Below are 13,246 nucleotides of genomic sequence, written 5' to 3'. Positions count from 1 at the left end.
CACACACACACACATGATTTTCGCATGGAGTTTTCTAGGATTATACTCTGATATGTTATTATTTTATGACTTGGGTTTTTAGACATGTTACATTGTTTTATGAGATGATGTGTTTTCACAGTATTTTCTTATGAATATGTTATGAGTCAGTTTATTAAAAAGAAATTTTTGGACTTGAAAATTGGGTCGTTACAGCCTATCTTCTCCGAATTTGAATCCACGCACCACAACCATTGCTTCCTCAAATCGAAAAGGTTACATCCTCCTCCAAAGAAGAAATATATTGATAGCCTTAACCTGCCAATCCATCAGTGATGATAGCGCCGCCTCCACCATGGAAGAAGATAGGGTTTGCTCCACATGGGTTGCCTCTCATTCTTCTCACGTCACCATTTATTCTGAAGGTAAGATTTCATGGATTAATTTTTTAGTCGATTAGCATGATCATGAAGGTAGACATTTCCAATTTATTCCTAAATCTTAGTTTTTAAATGTCTCTTAAACCATTTGGTTATGGCTTTAAAACTTCAATTTTTACTGCATTTGAGAATCAAATTACCTCTTGCTATCGAAAAATCAAATTCTATGTGATTATGGCTTTAGAGGGTTGTGACGGGTTTGGACACAAGGTTGCAGTTTTCCACATCTTTAAATTGATTTTCTTGCTGAAAAATAAAATCCCAATAATGCTTACACATCTTCAAACTTATTGTTGAATGTATAGATGATTCTAGGATAAGTGGACTGAAGGGATTCCTATCAATAAATGCAAAACCATCTCCCTGATGGTAACTCAAAATCCACCAGAAATCCATCTGATAAGTTTTTCAATTGGATTTACCTGGATTTGTACTTGAATCAATTAACACCATTGGGCTGCTGCTTCCGCTCACCACCCATTTGATGAAATGCCTCAGATGTGTCTAAAACAGTCGTAAGTGCATGAATGACAGAAGTATGATTATCACTGAAGCTAAACTTTTTTATGGATAATAAATTCCATTGGAAGCTATATATCTCATTCATTTCTTCTACCTTTTTTTTTTGTTATTTCTGATTGCAGATTATCTAGACAGTGAATCCTTTGGCAACACCGATGGATTTTGGACAAAAAATATGGTGTTTGTGGTTTTTTTACCACTCTTGAAAAGAAATCAAAGAGTTTTCAAGGCAACAACTCTGAAGAAAATGATTATGAATTTATCATGAAGAGGTATGGTGATAAGATTCATTTCTGTTAGCATTATTCTTTTATCTTTCATGAAGTCTCTATTATAAACAAAAAGAAAAACTAATATAGAGAATATGATAAGGTTGTCACTAATCCAAATTTGTGTGCCACTGTTAAGAATTAATCTGTTGTTCTTATTGAGGAAATTGGTGACCACATCTATAAGCAATCTCACCTAATTTTCCAGTATTTTTCATTATTATAGTTTTCTTTCACATGAATAATAAATGTTTGATGAAATAGATATTGCCTTAATAAATTTTTAAGTATCAATTTGGTTGTGATATGTGGAATCCGGAAAAAGGAATCCTGGTAAATTTTCTGCTTTAATGATTTTTATTTTAATATTTGTTAAAGTTTAATGATTGTTGTAGTTTATCTGTTCTTTTTTTTCTGATTTCCGCTAGCTATCTTTTTGTATAAGTCATTATTATCTATATATTAAAATTGTGCGGCAACATGAATAGTGAACTGGGCAATAGTTTGGCAGAAATGGCCCCCTGTTTATGGGTGTACCTGCAATTCCGTCTTCGTTTTTACAGGGGGTTATTTTTTGACATTATGTGTATTCTTTGTGAACACGTGTTGGCAATCTACCGCCTCCAGATACTTCCACACCAATATGCTATCTTGCGGATCTCATTCATCGACACCCACCATCGCTACATCATCCAAAACCCTAAATCCCCTTTCATATTAAAGCCACATGCCCGCCTCCTTCCTGATTCCAATTGTTGATGAGGATTTACGCTTTTGTCGATGACCATTAGAAAACTCACTGACAATCACAACAACACAAGCACGACCTCCTTCTTCCATATCTTCGGTGGAGGTGAGTACGCCTATGGAAGAGGTAAGGGAGAGAGGGTAACGGAGAAGATGACACCACTGAGGCCGGAGCAGAAGGTAATTGGCTTCAAATCAAGTCAGAACCCATGAAATTAGGGCAGAAATATGGAATTCATGATCGACAACCCACCTAGATTGTGTAGTATCAGCTTCCGATTATTACTCCTTCTACCCCTTTTGTCTCTCCTGTCGTCGATTTTCTATCATCACGTCCGGCTAGAAGTCATCACTTCCTGAGGAAAACCTCCGGCTTAGCCCCACCTCAGCTCACCGACATGGAAGAAACCACCTTCTCCTTCTCTTTCTCAGGTATCAAATCGATTTCCTAATAGCTCAAGTATCAAAAGGATTTCCTAATACCTGAAATCGATTTTATTTTAGGTTCTTATCAAGGTATCGCCAATCAATTGGACCCTCTGTATAACCAATTGCTCTGCTCCTACATTCGAATGGGAAGTTGAAGGTACCCATGTCACCATAATGTTACAGGTTTCATATTACAAGTAATAATTTCTTTTTTATATGGTAATTTTATGTAGTTTTTGATGTGTGTGTTCTTTGAGTTGGTAGGGATACCATTTACTTACTTTGGTTTCCCATATTTTCATGCTTGCATCTACAGTTCCGTTCCTATGGTCCAATGAGTAAGCTTTTTATAAAATATATATGTTTTGCTCACAGGAGAGGTAAGTTTTTCAATTAAATTTAAAGTTATAGCAATGAATATGTTTTATTAATATTTACAAAAAAAAAAGTTGAATTTGATGTGTGATTGTTTGTGAAGATGTTACCTACACTCCAAATCAAATAAGAAATATGGAAGAATCAGTGTGAAACACATAGAATCTAAACCTGTAAAGCTCATGGAAATGGTAAGATTCATACTTGATTTTCATTGTTTAATTTTTCATAGATTGTGGTTATATATTCATCATTTAATTATATAAGTTGATTAACTGAGTTCTCTAGTTTGTATTTTTACAAGGTTAAAGAGATCAGAGCATGGTTAAACAATCACACGGGAAGTTTTGCAATGTTTCAGACCCAAAGCATGGTTAAACAATCATATGATTGTTGAGTTGAATTCTTATATCTGGAAGTAAATTAATGAATTATTGTGCTGCTGATACAAATGGACACACAGACAATATGTGGTGTTTTTTTAGTTCTTACCTGATTTCTGTTTTTAGTTAGAAATTCAGGGAAAAATGAATTTTTTTATTATTATTTTGGTTTAAATTCTTATCGCTAACTTTTCTACAGGTTCTGACATTCTAATAGACAATGAAGGAAATTTGAAGCTAGCAGATTTTGGCATTGCCCGTTCATTCTCAAATGATCACAGTGGGAATCATACAAATCGTCTCATCACTTTATGGTATAGGTATCCACGTCAACACTCTGTCTCTCTCTCTCTCTCTCTCACACACTCACACACACCAAATTCTTTCGGTTTCTAACCGGTTGGTTGTCTAATCACCCTTTGATTTCTTTTATTTTTTTATTATTTTTTTGTTTTTATATTGCAAAAAATAGCAATGTACTTAACCTCTATGCTCTAATGTTTACCGATAATAACAACATACTTAGAATTTTCAATCGGTTTTGTTAATGGACAACCTCTCATATTGTATCTTCTGTTTATCGCTTCAATAAACTGCTTATTGGGACTTTTTTTGTTGTAGGGCACTCTAAATATTATGAAGATTCAGTTTCTGAAACCGTTGGAATGATTTTATTATAGGGACATTTTAATGTTGAAATTTTTTCAAATATTAGTTATTATTTCGTTCTTCAATCAGATCTGACTTGTGTTCGAATAATTTGATTTAGGGGCAGGGGCATAATCGAAAAGTTGATGGTAAACTTCTATTCCTTTTTTCTATTTACAATTGAATCCATAAAATTTATAGTTTTAGTTAAAAAAATCACTTCATTTGAAACAAATAAACAATTATTATATATTTATCTATTTTACTTACATGTTGCAAGGTTGATGCAATTGTTGGAAAGCCTCGGATGCCTTTAATATTTGCTTTAATTTAAAATCCATAGAAGCCATGAAGCTATTTCTGACGAATAATTGATTTATAATTCCCTTTTAGATGGGTCTCTGGATGTAATCTTTGGAACGATGATGTTATTTGTGGCTTGTTACTTTATTTTCGTTCACTATTACATAATCACTTTCTAAAACCAATTCAAACATCCCCTACACCATCTTGAAACTATCCAATGCTTTATATTACCTAACAAGTTTTACAACTACTCATATAATAACAAAAAAAATAATCAAAAAAACATTGATTTACATTATCAATGTTGATTCTTTATTGATTTTGAAGGAAACAAGAGTTTTAATTATCTTAATTTTTTTCCATGTCTTTCAAACTTTGCAAGTTTTACTTTCAATAGGAACACAAACATCACTACAAAAGGAATGAGTGTGCAGTATGTCAGCTTCTGTATTCTTGGGTTCATCAAAAGATAACTCACATTTAATGAAGTTTTTGGAGAATGGACAGTTGTGGCTCCCACCATCTCCTGGACATAGAAAAACTTGGGAAGAAGAAGTAAGTGAACTTTTTTACTTTCCTCATTTGTTAATTTTCACATTAGGGCAAATTATTATTGTAACATGATATAAGAGGTGAACATGGTTAGATTAGGAACAATATATGAAACTTCTATGATTTTTTAGGTTTTGATTAGATTTTTTTCTTGCATTTGATACCTAATTCTTTTTTTTATGTAGATACTCACGGATTGATGACCGAGGCAATGGGGAGAAAACATCAATAGCCAATCTTCACGAACAGGGTATACAGGATATTTAAATGCACATGTTAGCAATGAACTTTCATTGATTAGTTTAGAGTACTTTTAGAGTTCATTTATTAGGATATTGTAATCCTAGGGTCATTGGTGTTGTATTGTAACTACAACTGGTGGATTGACATTAAGCAGTCTGTAGTGATTTAGGGATTGGTTGGTATGGACAATTTCAGCTTCTAATACCCTTCCCGACCCATTCTTTTTAATTACTTATTACTCTTGCCAATTAATATCAAGAAACACGTTCAGTCCAGATTTCCAACATGTAGAAACAACATTTTACAAACAATCGACCAAAAAGAGTTCACACATCCGGACCCCGCAAAGCGGGGTTACTCATCTAGTTATTGTTTAAAAAGTTATTTTTTAAATGGTTCTTGAAAGTTGGTCCAGTTTGTTTGGTTTTTAGTTAGTTCTTTGTTAATAGGATTAAAGCACTTTATTAGAAATCAGTCTTGACTATTATTCTGAATGTTAATATGGAATTGAAGAACAAAAGGATTTGGGCTAATTTGTTTGGTTTTTCAATTGGTTGTTTGTAAATAAGACTAGTGTATTCTGTTTAGCTAACAGGATTATGTCCATTATATATGGTTTTTTTACTTCTTGAGTCCAATTTATTAACAATCATCCAACTTAAAATCTGTTTGTTTTTTATTTTTAGGTCACTTTGCTTTGAAAGTTCTAACTGTTGGCGAGAGCTGTAACAAGAATCAAGCTAAGTTTGGATATTATTGATAAAATCTGATATTCATAGAAAGTATTGTATGTCCTATCTAGTCTGTATATAGCTCCTTATTATGTGGGGTTTCCTGTTGTACTGGTCCTATATATGTATCTCATTGTAATTGTGAATAAGATGAGTGAAAACATTCTATCAAATTCTTTGTTTTACATGGTATCAGAGCATACCAACTGAACCCCTCGAAGACCATGACAGACAAAGACGCAACACCTCCTCCAGAAACCCGATATGTGGTTCAGGATGCTCCGTTCCCAACAGGGATCATCCTGGATGACAAAAATTATCAGTTGTGGTCACAACTGATGGATATGTGAATTGGAGCCCGAAACAAACTAGGATTTCTCACCGGATCCACAGCGAAGCCTAAATCTGGAGAAAAGCTAATCGAAAATTGGTTGACTGAAAACAACCGTGTGAAGAGCTGGCTTATTGACTCCATGAGCCCGACTTTGATTCCAAGATTCATCCGTCTAAAAACAGCAAAAGAAATATGGGATGCAGTGGCTAAGACGTTCTATGACGGAACGGATGAAACACAATTATTTGAATTGAACAGGAGGTCGTTTAGTACCCGACAAAATAGAAGAACCCTCGCATCGTACTACAACGAGTTGATTAGTATTTTTCAGTAGATCGACACGCGGTTGATGGGTGAAGAAGATAACATAGAGAATGTTGTGTCACTCAACAAGATTCTTGGCCGGCTCTGTGTGCACATTTTTCTGGCTGGGTTAGATCCTGAATTTGATCAGGCCCGTGGAGAGATATTGCGTAAAGATCCTCCTTTAGATCTTGAAGCTTGTTATGCCTTTGTGCGAAAAGACCAAACCCAACGATCTACCATGGAGGAACAAAAACCAGAGCCCGATAGCATTGTTAACCTAGCCACTAGAAACCGGTCCTCAAAAGGAAAAAACACCAGCAACAAACTCGTGTGCAACCACTGTGGAGAAGAAGGGCATTCAAAACAGCGATGCTATGAAATTGTTGGTTACCCTGAGTGGTGGGATTTCTCCAAGAAACCAAGAAGAAAGGTGGGCCAAGCTTCAATAGCCACAACGAAAAACAAAGACACAAACCCCATGGCAGCACACACTGAGTCCTTCAATGATTATGGTATGTCGAATACAACCCACTCGTTGAATAGTGAATGGATTATTGACACAGGTGCGATGGATCACATGACTAATGATCTGTCCAAGCTAGTGACCATATGTCGGCCTAACAAACAAAAAATAAAAACTGCAAATGGAGGTTTATCACCTGTTACGTGTGAAGGTGCTGCTAAAGTATCACAGTCAATGAATCTTGACACTGTCTTAGTTGTTCCATCTCTCTCATCAAACTTATTATCTATTAGTCAGATCATTGATAAACTAAATTGTTATGTAACTTTTTGGCCAAACAAATGTACCTTTCAGGACATAACAACGGATCGGATGATTGGCTCTGGTATTAGAAAAGGGAAGTTGTACTATCTTGAAGAAGAAAGGCAAGCAGAAGCATACAATGTTGAAGGGGAGACATCTCAGTTGTGGTTATGGCACCATAGATTAGGCCATTTATCTTTCAATTATTTAAAGAAACTAAAACCTGAGTTATTTTTGAATAAGAACAATGTTGAGTTTAATTGTGATGTGTGTGAATTGGCTAAAAGTCATCGAATTTCTTACTCTCCAAGTGAAAATAAAGTTACAGTACCGTTTATGAAGGTACACTCAGATGTCTGGGGACCAGCACGAATTCCCACCCCGAATGGCTATCGATATTTCATCACCTTTATTGATGAATGCACACGTATGGTATGGGTTTCTCTACTTAAACATAAAGATGAAGTTTCTCGTGCATTCCAAGAATTATACAAGAAATGAAACGTTTTTGTGAAGAAAAATCTATTAGACACCAAACTTCATGTGCTAATACGCCCCAACAGAATGGCCTTGCAGAAAGGCGAAATAAACAAATTTTAGAGATAGTTCGTGCATCCTTGTTTGATATGAAAGTACCAAGGAAATATTGGGGTGAGGCAGTACGAACAGCAGCATAAATGAACCGAACTCAATCTAGAGTAATTGACTTTAAAACACCACTGCAACGTTTACATGAAACCATGGAGCTCCCAATGGGGCCGAATCTTGAACCAAAAATATTTGGCTGCACTGCCTTCGTACACAAAGATGGTGGAAAACTTGAACCACGAGCTATTCGATGTATGTTTTTAGGGTATGCCGATTTTAAAAAAGGGTATCGGTGTTATGACCCTAAAGAAAAGAAGATGTATATCACGCGCGATGTAAAGTTTCATGAAACTGTTTTGTTTTTTGATCATGACGTTTTTCCTCAGGGGGAGATAACAACTAATTTGGAGGAAAACGTAATACATCAAAATAGTGAGTTCAGTAAGGGTCTAGATGACACTGGACATGAAGGATGCGATAGTAGTGGAGATTTCGAAACAGGGGGAGCAAGTCCTGACCAAGATAGTACAACGAGCTCATATGAACCAGAGCCAGAATCATCTTCGAGTCCGAGTCCAACTCCAGAGCCAGAACCATCTCTGAGTCTGAATCCAACTCCGATCCCATCACAAGGTATATCATCTAACGATATCTCTTCTACCTCTCCTGAAACTAATAATGAGCAGGTAACCCCGAGATATCCTGTGAGGAGAAATAGGGGAGTACCAAAGAGACAATATCAACCGGAGTTGACATCAAAATCCAAATATCCGATCAATCACTATGTATCCACAGATAAATTGGTGAATACACAAAAAACCATGGTGGAATAATTATCAACTGTAGCCATACTGAATTCGGTCCAAGAAGCACTTAAAGATCCAAGGTGGAGGAAAGATATTCAAGAAGAGATGGATGCCTTGAAGAAGAATTGGACGTGGGGATGAGGTAATTCTTCCTCCAGTAAAAAAAACTGTTGGGTGCAGATGGATATTTACTATAAAGTTGGACTCCTCTGGGAAGATAGACAGATTGAAAGCCAGGTTGGTCGCGAAGGGGTATACACAAAAATACGGTATAGATTACGGAGATACTTTCGCTCCAGTGGCGAATATTAACACTATTCGTGGTCTTGTCTCAATAGCAGCAAACAAAGAATGGCCACTGAGACAGTATGATGTAAAAAAACGCTTTTTTGAATGGTAATTTAGAAGAAGAAGTGTATATGGACCCCCCACCAGGAATGAATTTTGGTAACAAGGTGTGTAAGCTTAATAAAGCTCTTTATGGCTTAAAACAGTCACCCAGAGCTTGGTTTGGGAGATTCTCAAAGTTCATGAAGGGTATTTGTTGAATTAATGTCTAAGTCCATAACTATATTTGGTATGTACTTGACCCGACCCGGCAGGGTCCATTTGGGTTGCACTTCACCGGCACAATTTATATGGATAGTCTTTTGAGAATAGTATATTTATGATTTATATTAATATATTATAAGTTCTAATATATTAATATGGAATCATATTATTTAATTAGTATTGATCAAGAATTAATTTAGAATTAATTAAGTGATCAAAAAGAACTAATTAAATATGGACTCTTATATATATGGAATGGGCCAAGTTCATTTAGGTTGGGCTAAGCTTTCATAGATGGTCCATGGAGCTTTTAACCCATGGATCCTACGTAAATGAAAGGTCATGGGTATTAGGGTTTACATGGATGTAACCTAATCCTCCATAATATATAAAGGGGTCCTTGGCTCACAAAATTGGCACAAGTGTGTGAAAATAAGAGTGGGCCGATTTTAGTGTGCATACATATTCTCTCAAGTTCTTCCAAGGTGTTTTGGTGATTTGTGATTCCATTTGAGGCTTCCACACTATTGGGGCTAAGCTCTTAAAGCTTGAAGACATCAAGCTACATCAAAAGGTATGTCATCTAACTAGAACTTTGTAGTATAGGTGCTTCATAATATGCTAGTTAGGATGAAACCTTGGAATAGTTAATATTTGCATGTATAATAGAGAAAACATAGATCCAAGGTTTATAAGGTTGCATGTACACCATAGGAGTGTTAGAATGCTCAAAACCCAACAGTGGTATTAGAGCCATGGGTTGTTTTCTGTTATATTAATGCAAATGTTTTATTTTCAAGTTGAAAAAAAAAGGAAAAAAAACATGACGTTTGTCAAATTTTAAGATAATTACTTGTTTTGTGAAAAACGAATTATTTATAAAATTTGAATCATTTGTTATATGAGTTCAATTAGGTCAAATTTAGTAAAAGATAAAATGATATGATTATTTTATTAGTTTTAAAAGTTTGATCTAAATGTTTTAAGGAGTTACATATTTTGTCATAAAATTTTGGAGCTGAAAAGTTTTTTTTAAAGTTGTGATCTTAAGGGTTTTTAAAACTTCCATAAGTTATGGATATGAAAGTTTTTTTAAAAAAAAAATTGATTCAAAGTTTTTATGGAGTTACAAAATTTGGTGTTAATGTTTTAAAGAATTCCATAACTTGTTCTTAAGTTATGGAACATGGAAAGTTTCATCATAAAACACCATTAATTCCATAAGTTATGGAATCCAAAGGTTTTCAAGAATTACAAAACTTGCCTTCATGTTTTGGAATTTGAGAAAAGTTTTTTATGAAAAAAACAACTGAATTCTAAAACTCTTCGGTTCATAACTTAAACAATTAATTAAATGGTTTTAATTTTGAGTTTAATAATTGGAATTATGATGTTTTGTTGAATAGTTCAAATTAACTCTTATGGACTTTATTAATAGTTAATTAAAGCGTTTAATTAAAAGAGTATTATTAATCCATAAATATATGGTTTGAGTTTAATTAAATTAAAACTCTAGTTTAATTAATAGATTAAACCACCAAGTATTTTAAATGTCTAAAATACACCCTTATACTATTATAATATTAAAAGTTTAATATATTATATGTATAAGAGCAAGTCGTCTTACCATTAGTAGGCCTTATTCACGAAGCCGGTCTATAAGGGGGGTATAAGGTTACTGCCTATAAAATGGCAGTTTAATGGGTGTCCACTCTCACTCACCGCTTCCTTGACCGGTGGAGGGTCGTTATCCGAACAGGTAGGACAATGACTATAATTCTCCCTTCATTATAAGTATAATGATAAATACTAAGTAACTAAACACTTATAAATTCCCAATCTTAGTTACTTAGGAAAATATGAATAAGGTGCTAATCCATGAAATTACACTTTGCACTTTGTTTAAGCTGTTAGTGGAGCGTGTGTGGTTAACCGGCACACTAACCTGGACTTAACAAGGTAGGCAAAGGGTTACTTAATGTTTATCATAGTATCGTTGGAGTGTGTGTGGTTAACCGGCACATCAATTGAGGGGTAAATATTAAGGGTACCAAGTATATTTGCATGGTTACTTCACACCTTGTTTTGTGATCCTTGGCATCCCAGTCACAAAACCTGAAGGGCACACTCGAGATTGAAACATGCCATTGAAAAGTTCAATGAATCTCAAAAGAACTAGGAGTTGCAAAACCAATTAAAACCTAATAATACATTTCGTTTATCTTGGTGGAAATTGGTGAATCGTCATTCACCTACCTTCAAATATTTTATAGCTTGGATTACAGCATCCCTCTTCCAAGTTATAAAATAGTTTGTTGGGTCCTAGCCTTAATATATCATATTGGGTGTTATATTAAGGACTTAAATCAACTTTACGTGAATTTCTCCCATTGTTGATGTCTGGTTTAGACAACAATGATCTTCCCAAACCAAGTTTTCCTAATGAATATGACTTCCCGAGTTTGGCTCATGGAAGTCATACTTGTCTTCCTCCACCTCCTCCAATTATTCTCCCTAACCCACAAGTTCAAGGTCACTCAAGCCCTAATGGCAAGCAAGGTCTATGTGTGATCACATCTTAGAGATGAAGTCACATATTGACAAGCCGGGAGAGTTGGGTTTCAAAGTCTTGAGAAAGTTGGATGTTCAATCACTTTCTAAGTCACATAGTGAGTTCCTTTGGGACTACTATGAAACAGACTATGACATGAACCTTAATGATCATATCTATTTGCTTGGTACTTCTGAATCAGCAATGATTTGGAACGATAGTAAAGCAAATTTGATTAGAAGATCAACTTCCCAAAAACTTTATGGACAGTGACAATGGTGACACTGGAAATCCAGAAAAAGCATTCTCTTCCAATGGAAAGGGATTGGCCATAGTCAACCCGGTTGACCAAATGGTAAAGAGAAAGGCTAAGTCTGAGATAGTCTCATTACCAAAGGGTCCATATGTTTATTTTGCCAAAGGAAGGGGCGTTGATTGCAAAGCTGCCAAATTTACCTAAGGATGTTAAAGTCAATAAGTTTGACTCTACATCAGGTAGAGCCCATTATCTAACTCTGTTAAGTTCTATTCTGAGATCCTCATTACATGATGTGACTGGGTCACATGTTGATGTTTTAAGAATCAAAGAATAGAGAGAAATCTTAAAGGAAGTATATGTTGATTCTGATCGCGAAGGTGGATTTCGATCGCATGAGAATTTTGAGCAGTTGCTTAAGAAGTTATGATATATTGCTAAGGAATAGATAACAACAATTTTCCATGTAGATTGTAAGGATAAGTTTTTCCGCAAAGTTTTAAAATAAAAGAAAATTGTTTAATTTTATTTATTTGAAGTATCCTTACAATGGCATTTGTGGAAAATTGTTGCTTATATGATTCCACTGACAGCAATATTGGAAAATGGATTTGATTCCTTCATTTGTGGTAGTGTCTGAATTTACCAAATCAGGAAAGTTCCTCATCACCCAAGTTTCAATTGGACGAAACTTGGAATCATGCAAGTTGAATAGTATGATGAATGAGAACTTTCAAGCATTGGAAAATCAAGACTAATTACTTGTTCACATGGATGTGTGAGTCAAGTGAAGGACTAAAGGGATCGAGTACACATTCTTGTGCACTGGTCATGTCCACCACAAAGCTCGTTAAGAATATTTGATTTACTAAAGTTTAGTAAATATGGTTATACTTACAAGTTTAAGTATAATTCGGAAACATTGGAAAAGTCTCAATGTATGGCAGAACGAATGGGAAGAATTAAATTAGGCAGAAAGATAAAAGTTTCTCAAATCTGAAAAGATGGGAGAGTACTTTAGTATCATGTTTGTGATCATCTTAATGATTTAGAAATCATATCACAATTAGTCCTCTAAAGGTCATCTTAGTGCATTCTTATGACTAAGAAGAGGAGTCATGAATTGTTGAAATGGTTAGATCAGGAAGATGAGTCATAATTCGTTCCAAAACAATTCTTAGAGTCATACTCCAAGATTGTAACTTGAGTGATATATCTTAAAGAAAGGTTTAAAACACTTGTCAAATGTAAGAGTAAAAGTGTCCTACTCTTGTACATTTGAATTTGGTAAGTTGTGATGGTTTGGATAAAACAAAGACCAACTAAGGCCAATTGTGTGAAGTGTTTGTCTTGATAAAGAATCCGCACTATCTCTTGAATATTTGGCAAGATAGTCTTATATGTCAAGAGGATAGTGGGAGTCTTAAAGATCCTAAAAAGAATTTCAAGAACTAATCAAGAAT

The sequence above is a fragment of the Lactuca virosa genome, chromosome 7, assembly GCF_052849685.1.
Source record: "Lactuca virosa cultivar CGN04683 chromosome 7, Lactuca_virosa_CGN04683_v6, whole genome shotgun sequence".
NCBI lineage: Eukaryota > Viridiplantae > Streptophyta > Magnoliopsida > Asterales > Asteraceae > Lactuca > Lactuca virosa.
Note: the sequence above shows the minus strand (reverse complement) of the source record.